The following is a 27,046-nucleotide window of genomic DNA, read 5'->3' on the forward strand; positions in this document are numbered from 1 at the left end:
TGGAGGGCTTCCCTGGTGGCGGAGTGGTTGAGAATCCGCCTGCCAATGCGGATTTGATCCCTGGTCTAGGAAGATCCCACCTGCTGAGGAGCAACTAAGCCCATGCACCACAACTACTGAGCCTGTGCTCTAGAGCCCACAAGCCACAACTACTGAGCCCATGTGCCTCAGCTACTGAAGCTCGCACCCCTAGAGCCTGTGCTCTGCAACAAGAGAAGCCACCACAATGAGAAACCCGAGCACCGCAATGAAGAGTAGCCCTGCTCGCCACAACTAGAGAAAGCCCATGAGAGGCAATGAAGACCCAATGCATCCAAAAATAAAATAAAAAATAAAGAAACAAATAATAAAATAAATCTTAAAAAAAATTGTATTGGAGACCTTAGTGCAATAAAGCAAGAAAAATAAATAAAATCATAAAGACTGGGAAAGAACAGATAAAACTGTTTCTATTTGCAGATGACATGGTCATCAATATAGAAAATCCTAAGTAATCTGCAAAACAACTTCTAGAACAAATGAATTTAGCAAAATTGTAAGCTACAAAATCAACATTAAAAAGCAACATATTAAAAGTTGCAAATAATTTGAAATAAATTTTTAAAATTCCATTTCAATATCATCAAAAAAACAAAATGCTTAGGAATAAATTTCACAAAAGATATGCGAGACCTCTATACTGAAAAACTCCAAAATATTGTTGAAAGAAATTAAAGACCTAAATACATGGAGAAATATATACCCGTTAATATACAGGAAGACAAAATATTGTTAAGATGCAGCTTCTCTCTAAATTGGGATTCAGTGCAATCCCAATCATAATCCTGGCAGGCTCTTTAATAGAGATTGATAAACTGATTCTACAATTTACATGTAAATGAAAAGGAAAATAAAATAGCCAGATAATTCTTGAAAAAGAAAGAACAAAGTGGCTGACATCTCCATAATTTACTATAAAGTATGGTAATCAAAGCAAGTAAATAAACAGAATTGAGCTTAGACGCAGATCCAGGCTTATATGGTAAACTGATTTGCAACAACAAAATTTCCCAGCAGCCCAATGGGAAAAGTCTTTCCAACAAACACTGCTGAAACAATTGAATAGCCACATGGAAAAAAATGAACCTTGACCTTTACCTCGCATCTGCACAAAAGTTAGTGTGAAGTAGGCCATAGAACTAAACATAAAAGGTAGAACTATAAAGCTTCTGAAGTAAAACGGAACATCATACTTGTGGCTTAGGGGAAGGCAAAGGTTTCTTGAAAATGACAAGGAAAGCCATAACTATAAAAGAAAGTGATAAGTTAGACTTCAGCAAAATTAAAACTCTGTTCATCAAAAGACACTATTAAAGATTAACAGATAGGGCTTCCTAGGTGGCGCAGTGGTTAAGAATCCGTCTACCAATTCAGGGGACACGGGTTCGAGCCCTGCTCTAGGAAGATCCCACATGCTGCGGAGCCACTAAGCCCGTGCGCCACAACTACTGAGCCTGTGCTTTAGAGCCCGTGAGCCTCAACTATTGAGCTCACATGCCACAACTACTGAAGCCCAAGCACCTAGGGCACGTGCTCCACAACAAGAGAAGCCACGGCAATGAGGAGCCTGTGCACCACAATGAAGAGTAGGCCCTGCTCTCCACAACTAGAGAAAGCCTGTGTGCAGCAACGAAGACCCAACACAGCCAATAAATAAATAAAATTAATTTAACACAGATAAACCATAGACCAGGAGAAGATATTCTCAAAACTAATATTTGACATAAGGCTAATAATTAGAATAGATAATGAGGGACTTCCCTGGTGGCCTAGTGGTTAAGAATCTGCCTGCCAATGCAGGGTGCACGGGTTCAATCCCTGATCTGGGAAGATCCCACATGCCATAGAGCAACTAAGCCCACGAGCCACAACTACCGAGTCCAAGTGCCACAACTACTGAAGCCCGCATACTTAGAGCCTGTGCTCCACAACAACAGGAGCCACAGCACTGAGAAGCCCTTGCTCCACAACGAAGAGTAGCCCCGACTCGCCACAACTAGAGAAAGCCCACGCGCAGCAATGAAGACTCAGTGCAGCCAATAAAGAAAGAAAGAATAGATAAGACATTCCTACAGCTCAATTTTAAAAGGGTCAAAAAATCCAATTAAATAATTGGCCAGATATTTGAACATATGTTTTACAGAGGAAGATTTCCTAATGACAAACACATGAAAAAGTGTTTAACATCATTAATCATCAGTGATTAATAATCAGAGTCTCAGAGAAACACAAATTAAAATCACGCGATACCACTGCACATCCATCAGAAAGGTTAAAGTTAAACACTATAACACCAAATGCTGGCAAAGATACAAGTCACCAGCAATTCTCAGACATTACTGGTGGGCATGTAAAATGTACCACTTTCTAAAAGGTCTGGCAATTTCTTATAAAACTAAACATATGCTGACACCATAACCCAGCAATTCTACTCCTAAGTATTTATCCAAGAGAAATGAAAGCACGAGTCCACAAAAAAAGAACACACAAAAATGTTCAAAGCCTGTTTATTCATAATGACCTCAAACAGGAAATAGCTCAGGTAACCATCAATAAGAGACTAGATAAATAGTCTACACTCATACAGCAGAATACTGCTCAGCAATGCATGTAGCAACGTGCATGTAACAACGTGGATGAATTTCAAAAGTTCACTCACTGAGGGAAAGAAATTTTCCACAAAAAAGAGAGCAAAACTCAGAGAAGGCCTGAAAGGGGTAAGAAAAGTCCTATTTCCGGCTCTGAATGGCTTTGCTTTGGTTGTCACTATAGACGCCTTGGTCTTTTCTGCTTCTCTTACTGTTGGAGATTCCCTAGGGTTTCCACTTCCAGTGTTATACATCAGAGGGCATGTGAATTAACCACACTTCAGCATCAGCCACACTGGGCATTTAAACTCCCCAAGTGTACTGTCTCCCCAAAAAATCAATGGAGCCGATGGCCTCCCACTGCCAGCCTTCTGTTATAATCCACACCAGCTTCCCCCAGAAACTCTTCTTTTATGGAATTATGTGTTATCTGCCAATTAAAGAGTCTGCTGGATAGTCCATCCAGATTTCTGGCAATGAGTTTCCGACCAACGTTAAGAATCTTCATGGACAGATCAAGAAAGAGAAAGATGGATCTTTACTTCCAGCCTCCATAGCTTTTAGGCAGTAGTTGCTCCAGCCTCCATTTCATACTTGAAATCTGAACAAAAATTTCATCTTTGGAACTAAGCACAGACTAGACTTTATACCCTCTGAGATGCCAAAGGAACAAATGTTCTAGAAAATATCAAAGCAGAATTGTGTAGGGGAGGATCAGGCCACTGAGATGCTTTGTTGGGCCAAGAACCATATTCAGATGATTAAGCCTGAAGAGAAAGGCAAAGGGCCTGGGTCTGATATAACACATGCTGATTTTTTTTAAATGACAGTCTAGATTATAACACTGCAACTCAAGACCACTCCCAAATGAAGTAGGAACAGAGAGTTTACAAAAACAAAATAGAAGTCACCTTTAATGTTTACCACTGGGGAAGCTGTGTTGGATGACATAAACAGTTCTGTCCCAGCCAGAATGGATCCTTCACTAATGTGAACTAGAAGCAGCACCTGGAAAAAATATGTTACCATATTAACTATAAATAAGGATCCCTTAATCCTGGGGGCCTTCTGGGTGCTAGGATGTAACAAAAGGAGTCTGGGTACCTCTGTCTTGTTCCAAATACTGTAAGCTTTGAAAGAAGCTTTTTAAATAAATCTATGCATGAAAGCTGTAACTGGCAAGATAAATCTGTGCTAAGTAGGAAATGATAATCACCTAAAACATGAGTCAGTTGGTCCGTCTCAGAAAAATAAACTAGATGCTTCCTGGAGATCATGTAAGGCTTTTTCCATATAATGATAATAGTGACTCAGAAAGGACTAAGAAAAACTTAGACCTTGATTTTGAGATGTCAAACACATGCAGCAGAATGAGGAATTTTTCCAATCTGACTTTCCAGTGGAGATTTTATCTGTTGGGAGAACAGAGGAAATCCTGACTTAGCGTCCAAGATTCTTTTTTTTTTTATTATTTTTGGGGGGGTACACCAAGTTCAATCATCTGCTTTTATACACATATCCCCATATTCCCTCCCTCCCTTGACTCCCCCCCCCCCACCCTCCCGGTCCCAGTCCTCTAAGGCATCTTCCATCCTTGAGTTGAACTCCCTTTGTTATACAGCAACTTCCCACTGGCTATCTATTTTACAGTTGGTAGTATATATGTGTCTATGCTACTCTCTCGCTTCGTCTCAGCTTCCCCTTCACCCCCCGCCCCCTCCCAAACCTCGAGGTCTCCAGTCCATTCTCTGCATCTGCGTCCTTGTTCTTGTCACTGAGTTCATCAGTACCATTTTTAGATTCCGTATATGTGAGTTAGCATACAATATTTGTCTTTCTCTGTCTGACTTACTTCACTCTGTATGACAGACTGTAGGTCTATCCACCTCATGACATATAGCTCCATCTCATCCCTTTTTACAGCTGAGTAATATTCCATTGTATATGTATGCCACATCTTCTTTACCCATTCGTTCAAGATTCTTTTTATAAGTGTATCTTTGTGTGTTCAGAGGACCAGCAGCAACAATCTTTGACCCTCGAGCCAAGCTGCAGGGAGCTTGGTTACAAGCCCAGCAGCGGCTGCAGCACCAGCAAGGTGGGGCAGCAGCAGCCGATGGAGAACATGAAGCAGATGCAAGTTCCCAGCAGGCTTGCAGACTGGAAATCGAACCGGTCCATGCCTCTCTGCTGTCCCCAGCAAGACCTACAATCGTGTAAGGGCCTTTTAGACTCCCATGGCAGGAATCAGAATTTCCCCACAAAGCTGAGTTTAAGAATCTGCCTTCTAGGCCTGTTTTACAGGTTGGCGCAGGAGTCAGGCCTGGTTGGTCTGAGCCCGGCCCCTCGATCCTCCTCCCGCCCCAGCAACCTGCAGAGCCTGCCCGGCCCTGGAAACGCGGTGACCCCGGGTCATCAGTGGCCCCGTGGAATTGAGTCTGGACCCCTCTCTGCTCTCTGGGAGGGGAAAGGCCCCATCACCCCAGACCCAGGAGGACAGAGCAACCTGCAGGTCGGCCTGATCAGGGCTCATGCAGCCCGGTCTACCCCGGAGCCAGAGTCCACAGCAGCTCTCTGCCCTGGCTGCCTGCTGGACTCACCCAGGAACCCCAGAAACCTGCCTGTGTCCAGGCTCCACCACAGACCAATGAAATCTGAATCCCTGGGGCTGGGGCTGGAACAATGGTGTGTGTACCTTTCACAAAGTAACCCTTCTATTTTACAATGATTATAGATTCACAAGCACTAAAAAAAAAAAAAAATAATCCAGAAAGCTCCCTGTGTACCCTTTACTCCTTTTCCCCAATAGTAACATCTTTTTTTTTTGAAGTATAGTTGATTTACAATGTTGTGTTAATTACTGCTGTATAGCAAAGTGATTCAGTTATACATAATTACACATTCTTTTTCTAAAAAAAAAATAATAATAATCTGCCTTCTACACAGAACTTTATTCTCTGAAATCAGTCTGTTACCCCAGCATTCTAAGTTTACCCCATTTGCTGTAGGACGTTTTGAAGCATCACCCAGCTTCTAACTTATAAGATTTGGTCCATTGCTTATAAATTTCTAAAAACCAACAATATGGAAGAAATGCACAGCCTGTTGTGGTAACTTCTCAGGCATGTTGTGAGGGGACACAGCACTATATCAGTGCCAGCCAGAAACTCAGCTTCAGGCTCACAGACATTTCAGAATGGAGGCATATTCAGTGAAACATATCCAGCTGAATTAAGTAGCATAAATAACGCACAGACTGTCACATTCAGACTATCACTAAGGATGCTGACACATCACACGTTAACTGTCACACATCTTCAGCCTCTTTATTATCCATCAGAGACCAGACTTTTTCCAGAATGATATCCATTGAGTGCCTCTAACTCCAAACCCAATTTTCATCTTGGTTTTGGAATGCTGCTTCAGGTAAGATTGCAAAGTAATAAAACTGAATGTTTGATGCCAGCAAGTTCAAAGGGAGGCATTGACACACACTGCTTGTAATGTCATTCCAAACCAAATTGTAATTTTTGATCTTAGAGGACAATTCAAAAAATCTAATGTGTATACATCAGCATTAAAATAGAAACTGTGCTGCTTCAAATAGTAATTTACTGCATTTCACTTTATTCTGAGCATTACAGTGTGAAATATTTTTTTGAGGGGAAAAATTAGCATGTCAGATGCTTCTAATAAAAATTTTCTCTAAATTTGTTGTATCAGACAAAATGAGAGACGAGGTTTGAACCTCTAGACTGTTATTAGTAACTCAAACACAAAGTTAAACTAAAACTATTTCCCTATATTTTTAGCTTCTGTTTTTATCTGAGATGTTAAAATAAATAGTGATATTTTTATAAAAAGGAAATCTTGGGACTTCCCTAGTGGTGCAGTGGTTAAGAATCTGCCTGCCAATGCAGGAGACATGGGTTTGATCCCTGGTCCAGGAAGATCCCACGTGCCTCGGAGCTACTAAGCCTGTGTACCACAACTATTGAGCCCTTGTGCTGCAACTACTGAAGCCCACGTGCCTAGAGCCCATGCTCTGCAATGAGAAGCCACCGCACTGAGAAGCCCGCACCACAATGAAGAGTAACCTCCGCTCACCACAGCTAGGGAAAGCCTGCAACAAAGACCCAACGCAGCCAAAAATAAATAAATAAATTTATTTTTTTAAAAAAAGGAAATCTCAATGCTTTTCTCCTTCACTGTTAATCTAAGTGCCTCACAATTTTTCTTGCCTATAACAGTATAGGGTCCATAGTTTATATATAATATGCCATTTTTCTCATTAAATTAATGTCTTTTCTGCATACAGATATGTTATTTATTAAATCCAGTAGTTTTGATCAATTCTTTTATGTTATAGCTACACTACTTGCCTGCTTCATTCAGGTAATACAAGGTAAAAGGCACATAATGATTGAAAAGGGAAAAATTACATAATCTAATGGCTACTAGACACTAACATTATGTGCCTTATAGTGAAAAACATTTGAAAAGAAAAAGATAATCTCTCCTAAGTGTTTCTTAATATTTACACAAATATTAAGATGGTAGCACATTTTACAAGTGTTTTCAGAAGAATTTTTACCTTTACTAAAATCTCCATAATGATTGATAATTGAAAGATGCTTGACTATACTTTAAAATGTTTGCAATATGTAAAAAATCTGTTGTTAAATGCAACCCTTATCAAATTGCAATCAGGAAGAAAAAGTTAATGAAAAACTACATCAAACAAGTAAAGGCAAGACTACTGAAAATTCAACCCTTCAGAAATGAGAGTTTGGCACCTGAAATTAACATAACATTGTAAATCAACTATTCTGTAATAAAAATTAAAAAAAAAAAAGAGAGAAACGAGGGTCTGGGTCACACCAGCAGGTAAAGAATCTTGGCCAGCTGAGATCATGACCGAAGGTAACAGAAAACAGGCAGTAGTTTTCAGAAGTTCTAATATCAACTATAGTTCTTTTTAGGTTCCCTAGTTCTTCTTAAATTAGTTTTTGATCATTTACATTCTCTAGAAGACACTGCATTTTGTTGACATTTTTAAATTTATTGGCAAAATCATTTAGAGTTGTCTCATGGTTTTAAAAATCTCTACTGTATCTGTGCTTATATCTGGTTTTCATTTCTAATATTGTTTGTGCCTTCTCTTATTCCTCTCATTAGAAGGTGATTTGTTTTATGATTTTCTATTTACAAAGAAGTTTTTAGATTTCTGATTTTTATTGCTTTGTTTTCTAATTTTTTATTTTCTGCCATCTTTATTACTTCCTTGATTCTACTTTCTTTAAGTTTACCCTGTCACTCTTTCAAGTTTCATGAGTAAAAAGCTTTATTTATTTCTAGATTTTGCGGTTTTTAAATATGCATATAAAGTTATAAATTTTCCTTTAACTTAATTTCACAGGTTCAGATCTGTAGTGCCTTCCCAGTCCTTCACTACAAATATTTTGTCATTTCTGCTACAGTTCCTCTTTAACTCATGAGTCTTTGAGAATTCAGCTTTAGGTTTCCAAACAGATTCTATCAAGTCTTTTTATTGCTTATTTCTGATGTGATTATTACAATATGACCAGATAATGTGGTTTATATAACTTAGATTCTCAAAATTATGACTTCTTTGTTATAAGATAGTAAGTTCTGGGGATGTAATGTACAGTACAGTAACTATGATGTATTTGAAAGTTGCTGAGAGTAAATCTTAAAAGTTCTCATTGGGACTTCTCTGGCCATCCATTGGTTAAGACTCCACACTTCTAGTGGGGGTTGGGGGTGGGCACGGGTTCAGTCCTCAGTCAGGGAACTAAGATCCCACATGCTGCAGGGCTAAAAAAAAAAAAAGTTCTCATCATAAGAAAAAAAACATGTAACTATGTGTATGATAATGGATATTAACTAAACTTGTGATACTCATTCACAATGCATACATACATCATCATGTTGTACACCTAAGCCAACACAATGTCATATGTCAGTCATATCTCAGTTTAAAGAGTTATGACTTCTTTAAGTTAAGATTTTCTTTGTGACCTAGTACCTGGAGTGGAAATAGGGTTATGGTAATATTTGAGATTTGAATTGGATACTCTAGGAGTTTTAAACAAAATGGACTTTCGGTAACCATATGTTATTAAATCTGCCCAAGATTTCATTAAGGGTCAGGAAAGAGATTTTTTTTTTAATTTTTATTTTTTAAGCTCTTTATTAGAATATAATTGCTTTACACTCTTGTACCAGCTTATGAGGTACACCAAAGTGAGTCAGCTGTATTTATACGTATGTCCCCATATCCCCTCCCTCTCGTGACTCCCTCCCACCCAGGAAAGAGATTTTTGACAGATTGAAAACAATGACAGGAAAAAATAAAATTTCTTCACATTTATATCTCCCATGGAATCGAGGCTGCTCAATAAGCCAGGTATAGTAGGCCCTTAATACATGTTTGTTGGGGAAAAAAAAGAAAAATTATCCGAGAGCCCACATCCTCCCCAAATGGCTTTACATTCAGAATCTCTTTTGCTTTGCTCTCTCTAGTTTGAGAGGCCTTTTTCTTTCTTTGTTTTTCTTTTTCTTCAAAATCCTGATCTGCTTTCATTCCCAGTTTAGTATAGCTTCTGGCTAAATTCACTTAGCTCTTCAAGAAGCATGTCTCATTCTGAGGTCAAAGCTTTTCTTATTCTGAGGGTCTCCTGAGTTTCTAAGAGGATGCATTTTTCTTTTGACTGCTCAAAGAACAAGAAGCTCTTCTTTTACCTTCTTCCCCAAGGAAGCATATGCTTTCTTAGTATCTTCTCCTAAGGCTGTGCTGAAGAAAACCCAGCAACGTCTGCAGCTCTGTACTTAAAGGCCACTGAGTGTCAGTCCTGAGCTGCGTTATAGCGGAGAGGGGTGGGGGTGGGGGAGTTAGGGGAAAGAGTCCAGGAAGCCAGAAAGTGAGGGATAAATAAGGTTTAAGGAAATAACATAAAGTCGTAAGATGGATCACTTTGACCAAAGTAGGTGAAAGAAACCATAGGAGGAGTCAGAAGAAAATGGAGGTGTCATCATCACATGTGTGAAAAAGTTGCCCAGGGTGCTTAAATAGAACTGGCACGAAAGCAACCTTCCTTCCCCCTTTATTATCACCAAGGTAACATGGTCCAAAGTGAGCTGAAAGTCCACCAAGGGTGACTCTCCACCGCTGGGGAGGCTCCAGCACTGGCTCTTCCCTTGTTTGCCAGGACTTCAAAGTAAAACCCTAGAACTGAGCTCTCATCAGCCAGTCCTCGGGCTGTCCTGCTCTATAAGCCCTCAACCTTGATCAATCCTGCACTCCCCCTGCTCTGCTTCCAGAACTTAGTGACAGCACTGCTGGAGAAAAGTACAACCATGGGAATTAGTGTTTTCACAGATGTATGGTTCTTAATCTCATAAGGATTCTCGACTCAGCTTGTTAAACCCATTCCCTGTTTAAGAATCTCTCTCTCTCTCTCTCTCCCCACCACCACTCCCTGCTCCTTGGGCTATTATCCCAAACATTCTTCAGCTCTCCCTCTCTCCTAGCTGATGATCTCACCCCATAGAGAATGTTGAGTCCACGAACCTTCAAGTCCTCACTCTCCCATCCTGCCCCTCATAAATATCCTGCTACCCATACAGGCTCATCTTCATTCTCACTTGTTCTCACCTCCAGCTCCACCAACAATAAGAAATGAGAGCCATTCTCCCATCTCCTCCAAGTGTCTCCCAGCACTTTGCTCCATGAATCAATCTCTGTATCTCTATAAACGCTTAATCCCCAGATCGCTAATGTTACGGGATAGAGAAAATTGAGTTCTCTTAGCAAATGGCATGAAAGTTCCTGTTGAAGGCTTGTTAGAGAAATTAGTGGATAAGCCCATAGGAGTCGAAACTGAGAACTTACAGGGGCCTGGCTTTGGGAGCAACGCTCTGCTTCAGACAAGGAAAGTAGTTCCTTGCTCTAAAGAAAAAGGAGAGGGTTGAGGAGGGTGGAGGAGGAGCCAACTGGATGGCAGAAGGCAGTGTGGTTTGCAGTGTAACCCCTCTCCGGGAGCACCTCTAGACTTCCTTTAAGTTTTTTGACATAACATTTTTGATTATATAGATTACTATTAACATGAATATATGCACCTGTTTAGAAGCTGAGGAAAGGGCTAAGATTTCCACTGAGGTGACATGAGATGGACCTGAGACCACAGGTAATAGACGTGCAAGCGGACAGAAGCATGAGAGAGCAAGTTCTCAGGTCACTGAAATCAGGACAGGAAGCCCTGGACCGTGACGTTGGATCAGGTTTACCTAAATTGCTCAGAGGCAGGGAGGTCCCAGCTGATGTTAACTTGTTCAGGTTTCTCCCATTCGAAACAAAAGCCTCTTTTCCCTGAGCCCTTTGTAGCTTCTTTTCCCTTTCTCCTTCTCTCCTTATCCAACCTTCTTAGACGTATGGTCTATATTTGCGATGGCAGCTTCAACATCTTCCATTAACTTCTCACCCCCGTGCCATCTGGAGACGGTTCTCACCAAGGAGGTAGATGGGGAACGTTCTCAGTCCTTGGCTTACAGGACATCTCTTCCATAGGAGGCACCACGGATAACTTTCTTGGTATCTTCCATCATTTTCTGACCTTTCCTCTGGCCTTTGCCATGGGCTGTTCTTCCTCTTTGTAGCTTAAATGTTGGCATTGGTGCCTGAGGGGCTGCAGTTCAACCACCCCAGAAGGATTCTTATGTTTCTCCTTTGTGGGGGCGTCTGTTATATTGAATTTGACTACAATTGAATCATAAAGTGGACGGTGTGAAAAAGAAAGGAAAAGATTGTGGAACCCAATAAGCGTTAGGAAAGGAGATCAAGAAGATTCTTGAGAAGAATATTGTGAGAATGAAAGGAACGGAGTAGGGGTGGGAGCCAAACTGCAACACAAAGAGAGAAGGCGATGTCGTGAGAGAGAAGATGCACGTGTTCAGAGACAGGAGAAATAATGTTATAAAAGTGAAACTGTATCTGTACAGTTTAATAGAAGGTAAAATAGCTGCTTGACAAGAGAGAAAAATGGGAAGTGCTGTGCTACATAAATTCTACTTGGAATGTGTCATGCAACCATGTATCATATTCCATCAGGACCACTGAAATACAAATGGTGTCCTTTTTATTAGCTGTGGTAAGCTTCAGCATCAAAAAACATTCAGATCGTGTTTGCATTACATCCTAACAGGAAAATCAATCCGTTCACCAGCGGAGCCCTAGCAATGAAACAGTAGAGCTTCCCAATGCACAATTTACCTGGTTGGTTGGACCAGATTCTCCTCCCTTGTAGACATATGACCCTTTTTTGGAAAGGTTTGTCCTTATTCAGCTTTCATTCACATGACTACAGTAGCGTTTTACGGCAATCCTAGTCTCAGAATTTAGGGGGAAAAGTTCCATCTTGGAATATGTTCAAGAAAATGAATCAGAGGAACTGCCAGAGCACTGAATGAGAGCATTTTCACAGCTGTTCTATAAGCCCCATGCTGTACAATATGGTAGCCATAGCCACATGTGGTTATTTAAACTTAAATGTAAATTAATGGAACTTTAGTCAAATTAAAAATTCAGTTCCTCAGTTGTACGAGCCACCCTTCAAGTGTTCAGTTGTCACATGCAAATACTTCATTGAAGAGTGCAGATATAGAGCATTTCCATCATTGCAGAAGATTCTACTGGGCAGCATTACTCCACCCCCAACACACACACACACATCATCAGTCAAGGACTATGGTCATAAAATTAAAGCTTCAATGCCATACACCACCTTGTCCTCCACGCCGTAGTTTTAATTAATTTATTATCAGGTTTTCTTATTAAACTAATATGTAATATATACTTAAGATCCCCTCCAGGTGTGTGTATACATATATATGTCATCGATCACTGAATTAGTTATTAAGGGATGTTATAACATATCCTTCAGTAAAAAGTAATTTGGATGCTGCCTCTCTTGGAAGAAGATACATAGAATTATGAATTCAGGAAACTCCTGCCTATTTTGCTCAAATGACAAGATTGATATATTTGACAAAACTTGCAGTCCGTAAAGTGCTAGCATAGTTGTACTTACCGGACCTTTATATATCAGGTCCCAATTGTGCTAATAAGGTAAGTCATTTAACTTTTCTGAGATCCAGTTTCTTCAATTGCAAAAAGGGAATTATAGTACCAGTGTCACAGAAATTTTGGTAAAGATTAAATGAGATAAATGCATAGAAAAGCGTAGTCTTCATAGACGTGGGCAAGGAATGATTAACAGTAAGTCAGGTAGAGTGGTAAAGATTTTAATGACTTCTGCACCTTGATCTAGGAATTGCTTTTCCCACCAAAGAGCCAGACGTTTGCAAAAAATCCTTCCTGTCCCCACAAAGAGTGCAGAGCAGAGACCCGATTCACAAATAATCATTAGTGGAGTGCATTTTGTGAGAACATGATTTTGTGATTTTAAAAAGCTGCCTGTGGTATATACTTATTACTCTAGTGGTGGCAGACTCATTTTGCGAGGGGACTGCTTTTTTACTTTCAGGTGGAGGGTAAATGTTAATAGGCTTTAATCACACAGGGCAAGGCCCAGAATCCCATCGTGGCAATAATATAAAAGCCTCTTTTCATTGTGAATGAACATGGCTGAGCAGTGCCCTACTGGATTGTCCAAAGGAAAAAGGCATAGCCCTAAATACATGCACAAAATACCCTCCTATATCTTGATCCAAGTGGAAAGAGTTAATAAAAGCATTACAATTTTAAAATATGACTATATATAAGGCCCCACGTTGCCCAATCTATTCATACACCATTCACGGCTCATAAACCCCCATGGACTTGTGGTCCCAGGAACCATGGGCTCAATGGCACCTACCATTCCTGCTGCACAAAAACAGAGTCGTAAAACAGCCTGTCTTGATTTAAAATTTCGATATTTTGTTCATCATGGATTTTCTGCATTCATTTTAATTTTTTAAAATATTGCATTATAGTATTATTGACTATTGTGATTATTGGGTTTTTTGATGCTCCCTTAAAATCTGTGCCTTAATGAGTATTTCATTGGTTTATTCTAATCCTGGCCCTGTGGCTGAGAGATTATCATGAGCTTTACTTGAATTCTTCTATGACTGGAGCCAAGAAGAAGAGATGCTGGAGCTGAGGCCCTTAGGACCAAGGAGAGAGTCAAGGGAACTCTTGTCTATGCAAGCATGGAGTGACATCACCATCGTGAGAGAGATGCTCTGTCTCTCCCCTTCAATCTACAACCAGTAAAACATCCACAACTCAGCAAAGGTGCCTCTGCCCAACACACTAGGATGCCAGAGAATTCCACACATTTCAAGGTAGGTGGACTGGAACACAGAGAGGAAGTAGAACCAGGGGAACAGCAGAGACCATGCCTGCAATCCTGGCCCCCAGGGCACATCAGCTGAACCCTGGCAGCTGAACCCACAGCCCCAGAGACCCCACTAACAGCAGGGAAGCTAGCACACACAACTCTGGCCTCCCAGTCACAGCAGCACTTAGAGCCACAGGTAACTGGACAGCAGTGGCAACAGGGCCTCTTCCCTCCAGCCTCCACGCTTCTCTGTCCCTCCAGCCACTGAGGCACCCAGGACTTCAGCCCTCCACCCGCAACCAGCAACGGCAGTACCCATAAACCCAGCAATCCTAGACAGGGCAGAGGTACCCACAACACCATCTTCCTCTACTCCACCTTTCCCCTCCCCTCATGGCAGCAGAACCTGCAACTCCAGAGATCCTGGACACAGTGGAAGCGCCTGCCATCCCAGTGCCCTGGATGGTGAAGCCAATGACTCCAACAGCAGCAAGGCACCAACAACCCTGGAGTCACAAGCAGCAACAAGGAGAGCACACCTCCAACATAGGTGGCAGAGGGTGGAAAGTGTTGACTCAGGCAGAGCAAGCAAGGAAAACCCAAAACTTGTGCTGTAGCACCACCTACTGGTAAATAAAAGAAAGACCTCTAATTTCTGACCTAATCTTTAACTTGATTAGAATCAAGTTTTAAAAAAAAGCTTTACCTAAAGAAGAAAGGTATGGGAATTCCCTAGTGGTCCAGTGGTTAGGACTCGGCACTTTCACTGCTGGGGCCTGGGTTCAATCCCTGGCCAGGGAACTAAGATTCTGCAAGCCATGCAGCGCAGTCACATAAAGAAAAGAAAGGTGTTCACTACTTCAAATGTGCCAGAAGAAGAACTCATTAAGCACCACAGTAACAGTGCATCACAGAAAAAAAAAACGATGACCTTCCAGAAACCAAACTTAAAGTCACAGAATACTGTGATCTATCCGATAGAGAATTCAAAATAGCTGCCATGAAGAAACTTAACAAGCTCATAAGAAAACTCAGAGAGGCAGTTCAATAAGCTCAGGAATGAAATTAATGAACAGAAGGAATACTTTTCCAAAGTGATTGAAAATCTAAAAAAGAACCAGACAGACATTTTGGAGCTGAACTGGATAAACAAGATGAAAAGTGCATTAGAAAACATTGGAAATAGAGCAGACAATATGGAAGTGAGAACTGGTGAGTTTGAAGATAGAAATCTAGAAGTGATACAGGTAGAAGAGGAAAGAGAATTAAGATCTTTAAAAAATGAGGAAATTCTACAGAAACTATCCAACTCTTTAGGAAGGGCGATATTAGGATGATACGTATCCAGAAGGAGATGAGAGGAAGAAGGGTGCAGAGAGTTTATTTAAAGAAATTATAGCTAAGAACTTCCTAAACTTGGGGAAGGAACTGGATATACAAGTCCATGAAGCTAAGAGAACACCAAATTACCTCAATGCAAAAAGACCTTCTCCAAGACACAGTATATTAAAATTGTCAAAAGTCAATGGCAAAGAAAGAATTTTAATGGCAGCCAGGGAAAAAGGATGGCAACCTGAACCCCCGCTAGGCTATCAGCAGATTTCTCAGCAGAAACTCTACAGGCCAGGAGAGGATGAAATGGCATTCTCAAAATACTGAAAGATCCTGAAAGCTAACAGAAATCCAGGAGACAAGACCCAGAACAGAACAATTCCCTTGAGCACCATCTAGTGGAGAATGGGTATTTATTACTGGAATAGCACTGCATGTAATTTGTAATATATATCAATGCATTTATGCTTAAGTGTTTAGGAAATTGTACCTGGTTCTGTTCCCATAATGTATGTTCAGTTACTGACAGTGAATGACAGTAAAATAAAATTCATAAAATCCTGAATTAAGGAGCCCCAACCCCCCCACCCCGTGGGAGGAAGTGTGAACCATGACCCTCTCAGCTGACAGCAATGGAAATTCTAGTGCCTAGAATGGGCAGGCTAGTCAAACAGTGTAAACCCACTTAAGCACCAGCTACCTGAATCAGAATCGTCTGGAGAGCTTGTCAGAAACACAAATCTTTAGGACCCATCTCAGAGCCACTGAATCAGGGTCTAAGGGTCTGCTTATCAGCAACTTCCCCAGGTGGATGTGAGACAAAACTGTGGGTGGAGTTTACATTTCATAACAAGTAAATGAGAGCATCCCCTCTAAGAAAAATCCTAGATTCTTGACCTTTCTAAAAGGATGGGAAGGAACGGCCATCCAGGACACTGCTCTCGGGGCTCCAAGAGCCCCAGAGCTGGCCTTTGAAGACCAGATGACGCCTATCCTCTTAAGCTAGACCCAGGGTTTTCCCACATAGGTGGAAGAAAGCGTGTTTCCATCAGCACCTGTGGGATGGCCAGATGGAGGCCCCAAAAGCTCCATTCTCCAAGTTTTAACCCCACCCCCACCAAGGAACTGCATGGGTAGGATGCCAGGGAAATTGCCCTGCCCACCCCAGCATCCTGCAGGGTGGGAACTCCTTCTGAGACCCTAAACACCCCTACAGGCTTTTATAACTGAAAGTTTTCAGGGACAGAAGGCACTACTTCAAACACTGGAGAGCAAGGCTTACTATGGGGTTCATTCTTTAACGATGGATGTGACAGGAGCATCTATTTAACTGCCTTTTTGTGTGTCCTTGAGGGAGCCACTGGCCTGCACACCCAGACATCTGAAACCTCAGATGTGTGTTGAATGTTTTTACATTAAAGAAAATCGTTAAACCTTTTAGTTACAGATAAAAGAATGATAATAATAGTTTCTTAGTTTTGACAAATACTCCATGTGTATGGTCAGGCTGTCCAAAATGGCTGTCCTCTTGCTCTCTGCACATCCCCAGCCCGACCAGTGCCTGCGCCACCGACATCCTACTCACATGACTGACCTTCCCACACACTTGCCCCGGGCCCAGCTAATGATTGTTCTAGCTTTAGATCAGAGCTCTCCACTATGCTTATCAAAGGGAGAGTGAGGGCCGTGCCCCTCTGCTGGTTTCCCTGGTAACCGAAGAGCCAACTGATGACGTCAGTTCCCCCATAACTGGTAACCTCCCCGCCCCCGCAACCCCAGCACGAGGGAGACAGCCTCCATGTCCTACTCAGCTGACTCATGCACACAATGGAGTGTTGCCCCAGGAACTTGCTTCAGACGTGTAAGCTCCCCCATCCACTAAACCGATGACGTCTCTTGCTGACTCTGGGCTCTGTCTTTGGTCTTGCAGTTGGGCAAGTATAGGCTTTGTAGGCCTGCGGGATGCAGCACAACATCATGGTAATATAAGCTGTTAACAGTGAGTGGAAGTGCGTGAGAGGTATATGGGAACCCTCTCCCTTGCCATTTTAAATCTGTAATTATTCTAAAAGAAAAGTTTGTTGAAAGTAAGTAAACAAATGGAAGCCACCTGCTAGAGCCTGCGGGGCCCCAGGTGGGTCTGATCCCAGCCCTTCTCCAGGGTCTGGCCTCCCTGGCAGAGGCTCAGCTTCCAAGACTGCAGGACCCTCTCTTCCATCATCCCTTAGGATGGTGTCTTAGCTCTCACTTTCCTTTCCTAGTGGGATGGGTGGGACTTTTGTATGTAGCCTCTGCTTAATCTTGTGTACCGGTGCACCCAAGCCACGCAGGCTGTTTCTTCCAGCCCTGCACCCCCAGCCCCATCCCCTGGGAAACTATTGTGCTGTTTCCATCTAGTTAAGACCATAAGGTTGAAATGGTGTGGGGTTAATTCGCCTACCTCTAAGATTTGGCTTGAGATGAATTTCCTCCCTATTGATATCCTTTGCATATGTACCTCCTATAAGAATCACACAAGACACTGTGGGTAGGGGTGGAAAAGAAAGAAACTTTGGGGGCTCATCAACTTTCCTTGAAATACATTATAAGGGCATGGTTTAATTTTTCTTTTTTTGGGTTGGGGGGGAGTGGATTTGTTAAATTGTGCTCCAGCATGCTTATTTTAAGAGGTAATGAGTCAGAGGGACAATTTTTAAAAAATTTTACAGTGAGTGTCACGCCCTTTGAAAACTCCCAGTTAAAAGCATATGAGGGAAGTAAGGGGGAAATGTTCTCTTTGTGAGGAACTCTGAATGGAATGCATTGTGTGAGGCCAAAGGAAAACTTCATTTGGGTAAGATTTTAATTGTATTTTTCCTTATCATGCCAGAGAGGCTGACAACCTATACTTTACTGCTCAAAAAAGAAAATAAAAGACTTACCTTGTTTCCGATGCAGAACTCAGGAGCACCTAAAAGCACAAGTGGAATGATATGCTTCCTTTTTATTTTCTTCCCTTTTGAAACCATTAACCCATTGTTTATTCAGAAACAGCCAACATGGCCTGCAGGATCCAGGAACACAAGACTGTTTATTTATCCAATACATTAAGCACACGATTCTAAGAACTGTGCTTGCCTGGAACTTTGCAAGGCGTGGCCCTTGCCACGTGCCATCTAGAAGCGTGGCATGTATTAAAATAGCTTCAGGATGAGTCAGTGGTTCTCAGCTGAGAGTAATTCTGCCTCCTCGCCCCCCACCCTAGACATTTGGTCATGTCTGGAGGCAATTTTGACTGTGGCCACTGCGAGTGGGGGTGGGCATGGGGACTGAAGCTGCTGGCACTTAGTTGATAGAGGCCAGGGATGCTGCTAAACAGCCTATTGTGCAAGGAACAGCCCCATCAGCAAACAACCATCCCACCCCAAATGTCAATAGTGCCAAGGCAGAGCCGCTCTGTGGTTCCTTCAAGGTTGAAAAAACACTTTGATTACATTATAATGTAATTAGTGCCGTGTTCGAAGTCAGATACAAGTCAGGTGCTCCAGAAGAGCAACGAAGGAAAGATCACATCCTCTTGGGGTAATCAGAGAAGGTTTCAAGCCTTCAAGTGGGTTTTCTGTGGTCCAGGGTACCTCATTTCTCCTAAGTCTTACAAGCCATCTAGATGTCCTGCACCTTGTATTTCTGTATTTCAGTCAATAAGTAGCTAGAGAAAATCCTTGCCTGGCCAAGTAATTCGACATCTCTATGTCTCTGTTTTCTCTGCTGGAAAGTGACAGGATTCATTCAGAAGCCCCAAGCTCCCTCCTGGCTTTGAATAAGTGACAGTTCTTATTCTAACTCTCTCCCTGGTGACCCCAAATCCCATAAAACATGATTCTCTGTCTTCTGTGGCTAATGCGTTCCTGTGAGTGTCTATCTCCTCCAACATGGAAATGGAAGCTTTTTGCTTATAATTTCTGAGGATCCAGAGATTCCCTGAAGCCCATCTCTGGGCCCCTCTAAGGGTGTGTGGGTCCCAGATTTAAAATTTTTGTTCCAAAGTTTCTTAAGCAACCAAATCTTGTGCTGGGTCTATCAGAGCCCTTGGAACATGTTTCCAAGGGCTGTTCCCAAAACTGTCAAGCTGTTTCCGAAACTATCAAGCGCTCTCTCACACGATGCACTCATCTGTCTCTTGTTTTTCTATCATGAGATTGTTTTATTTTGCTACCACCGCTTCGCTAAAATTATTTTAACTTATGCCCTTGCCAAAATCCAGCTCACACAGCAGATATTCTAACCCGCCAGGATGGGCTCTCACCACTTTCTCTCAGTCCTAGAGAATGTTTCTGGTGGGTTCCCTTAAGTGAAGGGAAATGCCAGTGAGTGTGTCCCTGAAGCCCTAGGGGAGAAGATCCCTGTTTGAAGGAGTTTAAGAAAGACCACTAGCAAAGTCTGCTGTAAGCCAGCAGGGTACACAAAATATTACATCAGGGTATTTGTGATATTTTGTAAAAAAAGAAAAAAAAGGAAAAAGACCTGGCTCTATCCAGAAGAGAAGTGCCAAGAACAGCTTTGCTACTGTGAACAGGGTCTGAAGAGCCTAGAAAGGCTCAGTAAGGTACCAGGTTTGGCTGTTGAACACTTGAAATATTGCTAGTCCAAACTGAGATGTGCTATCAATGTAAAATACCACCGGACTGTGAACACTTAGTATAAACAAGAAATATAAATATTTCATTAATAACTTTATATTGATTATATGTTGAAATGCTAATACGTGGCATATATTAGGTTAAAGAAAGTAGATTGTTACAGTTAATTTTACCTATTTGTACTTTTCAAAATGTGGCTTTTAAGAAATTTCATATTATACATGTGCCTCAGATTTAGGTCTGCATTGTATTTCTATCAGACTGTGCTGCTCTAGAACCTCATGAATTCCCTGAAGAATAGTTTTAACCTCTGTGGAGATTCCTTTTCTATCAAATCTAAATGACCTGCTGAAGGGCTGATACATGACCCTGAAGAACCAGCCCCAATACCTGGAACCCCTTATATTAGGCTAGGCTTTTAAGATCTGGAATATAATTTTAATTGTTTGGTTCATGTTCTCTTTTTAAAATTTTTAATATTTATTTATTTATTTATTTGACTGTGTCAGGTCTTCGTTGCCGCACGCAGGATCTTTTAGTTGCGGCATGCGAACTCTTAGTTGCCACATGGGGGAACTAGTTCCCTGACCGGGTGTGAAACCCGGGCTCCCTGCATTGGAAGCACAGAGTCTAAGCCACTGGACCACCTGGGAAATCCCAGTACGTGGTCTCTTAATGGGTGCTATAGATGGAATATTTGTGTGCCCCTCAAAATTCATAGATTGAAACTTGATACCTAATGTGATGGTATTAGGAGGTGAGGCCTTTCAGAGGTGCTCAGGTCATGAGGACGGAGCCCTCATGAATGGGTTTAAACGTTCATACCCCACAGAGCCCCGTAGCCCTCTCCGCTGCGTGAGGACACAGCCGAGAGGTAGCTGTCTGTGAGGAAGCGTGCTCTCACCAGACACTGAATCTGCCAGTGCCTTGATTCTGGACTTTCCAGCCTCTAAAACTATGAGAAATAAACTTCTGTTGTCTATAAGCCACGCAGAACAGGTATTTTTGTTATAGCAGCCCAAATGGACCAAGGCAACGGGAATTACCGGTGCTCATGATATGACTATAAATCCCACCGGGGTGTTGGTGACCAAGTAGCAATCATTTCAGGGACATTCAAGTACACTTTTCTTATTAGCCCCAGCAATTCGCTCTCAATGGTGGAATATACAGCCTGAGGCTCTGGGGTTCTCAGCAAATGAGACGGGTTTCCTTGGGAATGCCTGACTTTTCCCTACTGACTTGCACACAAGGAACGCCCCAACATAAAATGGGCAGAAGCCCACATATTTTGTAGGGAGATATTCTGAGACTATATAAATATCAGGTTTTTTGAACCTACTTATTTTACCATTCACTGATATTTCTTTTTTGTAATAAATTTATTTATTTATTTACTTTTGGGCTGCGTTGGGTCTTCATTGCTGCACACGGGCTTTCTCTAGCTGCAGCGAGCAGGGACTGTCACTTACTCTTCATTGTGATGCTCGGACTTCTTATTTCGGTGGCTTCTCTTGTTGCGGAGCACGGGCTCTAGGCGTGCAGGATTCAGTAGTTGCGGCACATGGGCTCCATAGTTGTGGCTCACGGGCTCTAGAGCACAGGCTCAGTAGTTGTGGTGCATGGGCTTAGTTGCTCCACGGCATGTGGGATCTTCCTGGAGCAGGGATCGAACCTGTGTCCCCTGTATTGGCAGGCGGCTTCTTAACCACTGTGCCACCTAGGAAGTCCCCATTGGCATTTCTGGGCTCAATTCATTATTACTTACGTGGCTGCCAAATGATGACTTTCTAATTCCAACATTCCTTCCATTTATTAGTTGGAATTCTACTGTAAGGAAAACTTTTTCTTCTCGTTTATTTATTTATAGCAGTGTGGACTAATGGATTACGAGTTTATTTAATAGGTTACAATTTGTTACTTTCATTTATTTTGAAGGTCAAGTCATCCCAGATTTCACCAGTAGAAGCCCCATTTAAGCTAGCTCTGGTGTCTTTGTTGACATGTCCCCATCATTCTTGGAGCATTTCTTTACTTTCTGGCACACTATGTCCCAGGATCATCTTGTCCTTTCCCTGCCCCAGCTGTGGAGTCAGCCACTGCCCTATGAAGCCCTGGTTCATTTTAGTAAAGAGTGGTATTTAAATACCAAGATCTGGGCAGTAGGTGTGCTCATAGGTATTGGGGTATTGCTGCTGCTTCTAGGACCTCTCAGTGGACAGAGCTAAGGAATATATGTATGTATCTATATAATGCATATTGACACCTTTATTTTGATGTATACCCAAACATATTTTTAAAACCCTATGTTCATACAAACTCCAGTTCCAACCCAATAGCACGGGTTCATTCTAGTTTTCTCCCTTTTCATATTCATAACTCCCTTCTCCCGCAGTGAGAAACTCGGCTCTCATTATCCTTGATATAGTAACTTATTCCCTTACCACCCCTACCACCCCCACTACACTACTGATCTCCCACTGGTGCTACCACCACAATCCTCCAAGCTCCTGTGGGCAACCTCCTAAACCTACCTGGACTCTAACACCCTGTGTAAGGCCACTGCCACACTCCCATGTGGGTGTTCTCCTCACTCCTCATTGACTCTGAGACCCTACACCCAGACACAGATGCCTTCCTTGTACTAGTCTGCTGCCTGTCCCCATGCAAAGGCCTACCTCACTCTGCCCTTCCTGGTGACTTTGGACTGAATTATTCAGGAAGGCAAACAAGCAGGCAGGCATGAATTGGTTAAAATACCTGCAACAATCTGGAGCATAAACTAGCCTGTTGTATGGCTCTTTAGGACAGCCTGCCAAGTTATTTACAGTCTCATCTGGTCTATTTAGAGTAGAGTCAGGTGAGGACGTTGTAAGAGTGTACTCTTAATGTACAAGTATATGCTTTTTATTTGCAAGCGACAGCCCTCCTTGAAGGTGGCACTTGAAGCAGAATATTTACTTTCACTGATATACAGCCTTGTGAAAAGGAATCTACTCTGTTTATTAAAGTCAACATGATATTTGGTATCAGAGGTAAATTTCATTTCAAAGAAATCTCCTAAAATGACCTGAGTTCAAATCAGAGTGAGAACTGATGAATCTTGCCAAGATGGCTCATAATATTGTAGAGGAGCAGTTGGGTAGAAAATATCCTTCCTCTGCCGTGAATTACGATACAAGGCAACATCACATCTAATAGAAACCACTGCGAAAGAGTCTCAAAGCACCACTGAAATACGGAAAGCATTAGTCAGGTGGAAAGATATTAGAATGAAGGATTAGAAATACCAGTGACAACACCTAGAACTATTTCAAGATAATGTATATAATCATTTATGGTGGTGAGTTCCCAGCAGATATGTAGACCAAGCAAGAAATATAGATAACATGTGCATGTGTATATCCTCCACAATGAATATTTTGAACATTTATTTACTTAAACTAAGCGATATAGCATTAAAAATAATAGTTGTGGGGGGGTTTTTTTTGAAGTATAGTTGATTTACAATTGTATTAGTTTCAGGTGCACAGCAAAGTGATTTAGTTGTATATATATGTATATATACATATATATATAATTTTTCAGTTTCTTTTCCTTATAGGTTACTACAAGATGTTGAATACAGTTCTCTGTTCTATACAGTAGGTCCTTGTTGTTTATCTTATATATAGTAGTGTGCACTGTTAATTCCAAACTCCTAATTTGTCCCCCCCCCCTTTGGTAACCGTAAGTTTGCTTTCTATGTCTGAGTCTGTTTCCGTTTTGTAAACAAGTTCGTTCATATCTTTTTTTTAGATTCTACATATAAGTGATATCATATGATATTTGTCTTTCTCTGTCTGACTTCACTTAGTATGATAATCTCTAGATTCATCCATATTGCTGCAAATGTCATTATTTCATTCTTTTCTTATGCCTGAGTAATATTCCGTTGTGTGTGTGTGTGTGTGTGTACCACCTCTTCTTTATCCATTCACCTGTCAATGGACATTTAGGCTGCTTCCATGTCTTTGCTACTGCAAATAGTGCTGCTATGAACACTGAGGTGCATGTATCTTTTCAAATTAAATTTTTCACCTTTTCTGGATACATACCCAAGGGTAGGATAGTAGGATTGCTGGATCATATGGTAACTCTGTTTTTAGGTGTCTTTTTTTTTTTTTGGCTGCACCATGCGGGATCCTAGTTCTCCGACCAGGGATTGAACCCGTGTCCCCTACATTGGGAGCATGGAGTCTTAACCACTGGGCCACCAGCAAAGTCTCTATTTTCAGTTTTTTAAGGAACCTCCCTACTCTTATCTGTAGTTGCTGCACCAATTCACATTCCTACCAACAGTGTAGGAGGGTTCTTATGGGTTTTTTTTTCCTGACTATCAAAGTGACATATATATACTATGGAAGATACAATAGAGCACAAAGAAAAATGTAGCAATCTCATGTATATCTACCACTCAGCTTAACTCCTTATTAATATTTTGGTATATTTCCTTTAGATCATATTGTTTGCTTTAAAATGCAATCATATGATACACACTTGGATGTTTTCAGGATGATAGGTCACAAACATTCTCCCATAACATTGGCTACATCATGACATAATTTTAGTGGCTATGTAATATTTTGTTGTACAGATGCACCAAAATTTATGTAACCACTTTTCTGTTGTTGGGTGTTTTAGTGGTTTCCAATTTTGGCTATTAGAAATAATGTTGTAATCAACCTTTGTATATAAGTATTTTCTCACATCTATGATAGTTTCCTCAGGATAAACTTTTAGAAGTGGAAATTGAGTTGCTGGAGCAAAGTGTGGTACAAAATTATGTTGCTATCATAATTAAAAACATAAGTCAGTAGAATATGCAGAAAAGAGTAATATACTTTCATGAAGTATATGAGAGTTTCTTGCAAATATAATTAATATATTTTTTAGCATTTTGGTTGAACTGTGTGCTTAATAATCCCTGGGAAAATTAAAGAAAAACTGTCCCTCAACAGTCTCAGAAGAAGCAGAATTGCTAGTTTGATCCTAGTTCCAAAGGCTTCCCCTAGGCGTTTGTGGTAATAAAGGAATTATTGCCTCATATCACACCAGTAGAGCAAACAGTAAAATATTTATTTTGGAATATCTGCTTTCTATCTGGCAGGGATTTGGAATTTTAAAATCTTCTGTCAAATATTTCAGAAACACAAAATACAATAAGCTTTGAATTAAGAATTAATTGGGCTTTTCTTTCCCCTACTGTTTGTTCAATTTTTTAAGAGAAAAATAAGTGCTGTGCAGAATACAGTTAACTCTTAGTCTTGACTCATTTTAATATGTGCTACTGCCTAGAAGTTAGGGACTGGACCAGACAACCTCTTGAGATCCTTTCCAGCTCAGTATGTAAATCCAACTTTTATATTCAATGAGCTTTAACTTGGAGAACTTATCACCCCCTGTTCAACCAAGCCCTTTCCTCTTTACCACACATGTTCTTTGTGCTTTAATTTTCCTTTTATGCTCACAGAGGGTGTCTGCCAACCGCCATTGTTGTAATTACGGCAATGTTTTTATACGAACATTAATCTAACAATGAAGGAGACAGGAGCAGAATGCCAAGTTCAGTAATGCTTATGCAGTCATGAGCATGGAACATTCTTAGAACATTAACAAAGAGGTGAAAGTCTTGATTTAAGATCTGATGTAACATGATTATACCTGAGAGTATAAGAGAAATTCTCAAATGCTTAAGCCTTGAAGTGCAAAGGAAAGTCAGTGCTCTTTTTCACATAAAACCTTCTACAGAAACGATGAAAGAAAACCCATCACAATATTATGTGTTATTTATCCTCTCTGGTTCACTAAACTATAGTTTTGCAGTTTAACACAATTCTTGTCTTCCATATGAGGCTATTGCTCTAACATACTCTGTAAATGATTTGTGTTTATTTGGTTAAGCTTTTAGTTGCTGCCGGTTGGGGGGGTGTGTCTGTGTGAGAATCTGTGTCAAGCACTGTGATGGTCACCTGCTGGCTGACCCCCAACATCCATGCCCTACTTGACCTTTTCCAATAGTACCCCTTCCACTGAAGGTCTGTTGTTACCCTCAGCGATCCCACATCAGGCCAGAACAAATGACATGTCCTGGGCCAGAGAGGACCTGGTGCTGTACTGACTACAGTGATTAGATCAGAGGTGGACCTTGGTCTCAGCCAATAGTAAATTTCAAGACTTTTACTAGCGCTTCTGAAACACATTTCTTTCTTTGTGTAGCGTAGGATGTGAAGTTAGAATTGCTATCGTTACTTGGCCGCAATGTAAGTTGCTAACCTCAGAATCAACCCAACACACCAAGAAGGGAAAACAGAGAAAATTAAAGAGAACTGTAATCCGGATTGATCCACACCTTAAGGAATATGTTCCCTTTGTTGTGCAAGGCAGTTTGGATTTCTGTTACTTGCGACTGAAAATATCCTAACTGATACAGCATCGCTGAAGTGGTTATGGCCTTGGGAAGCACAGAGGAAGCCAAATGGTTCTGGCCTTCTTCTTCTAGAACCTACTGGTTAAAGAAGAGGTTCAGGGGAAGTATGGAGAAAGAAGAAGTCAACCCACTGTGATGGTTAATTTGTGACAACTTGATTGGGCTAAGGGATGCCCAGATGGCTGGTAAAACATTATTACTAGGCGTATCTGTGAGGTGTTTCTGGAAGGGATTAGCATTTGAACTGGTAGACTGAGTAAAGAAGCATTGTCCTCACCCATGCAAATGGGCCTCATCCAATTTGTTGTGGGCCTGAATGGAACAAAATGTGAAGGAAGGATGGATTTGCTCTCTTGTCCTGCCGCAGACATTGGCAATCCTGGTTCTTGGATCTTCAGACTTGGACTAGGACTTATGCCATTAACTCCCATTCCCTGATTCTTGGACCTTTTTGACTCAGACTGAAACTTGCACCATCGGCTCCCTTTGTTCTCAGGCCTTTGAACTCAGACTGAATTACACCACTGGCTTTCCTGGTTCTCCAGCTGATCTTGCAGACAGCGGGTCCGGGGGCTTCCTGGCCCCCATAACTGCATAAGCCAATTCCTATAATAAATCTCTCCCTTTCTCTCC

The 27,046-nt window shown here is 41.4% G+C and overlaps 1 protein-coding gene across 2 annotated transcripts in view; it reads right to left on the bottom strand.

Moving 5' to 3' along the window:
* The window catches only part of LOC130831436 (cytidine monophosphate-N-acetylneuraminic acid hydroxylase), a 285,113-nt gene that overhangs the window by 128,381 nt on the left and 129,686 nt on the right, over positions 1-27,046 (bottom strand). The window contains exon 1 of one of the 2 annotated variants that reach the window (XM_057699579.1): positions 3,539-3,637. The exons of the other annotated variant lie outside the window; for it this stretch is intronic. The gene's annotated coding sequence lies outside the window, so the exon portion shown is untranslated. Of the gene's footprint in view, positions 1-3,538; positions 3,638-27,046 lie in introns of those variants that run through there. 2 annotated transcript variants of the gene reach the window in all.

This window comes from Hippopotamus amphibius, chromosome 11 (genome assembly GCF_030028045.1).
Source record: "Hippopotamus amphibius kiboko isolate mHipAmp2 chromosome 11, mHipAmp2.hap2, whole genome shotgun sequence".
Classification (NCBI taxonomy): Eukaryota; Metazoa; Chordata; class Mammalia; order Artiodactyla; family Hippopotamidae; genus Hippopotamus; species Hippopotamus amphibius.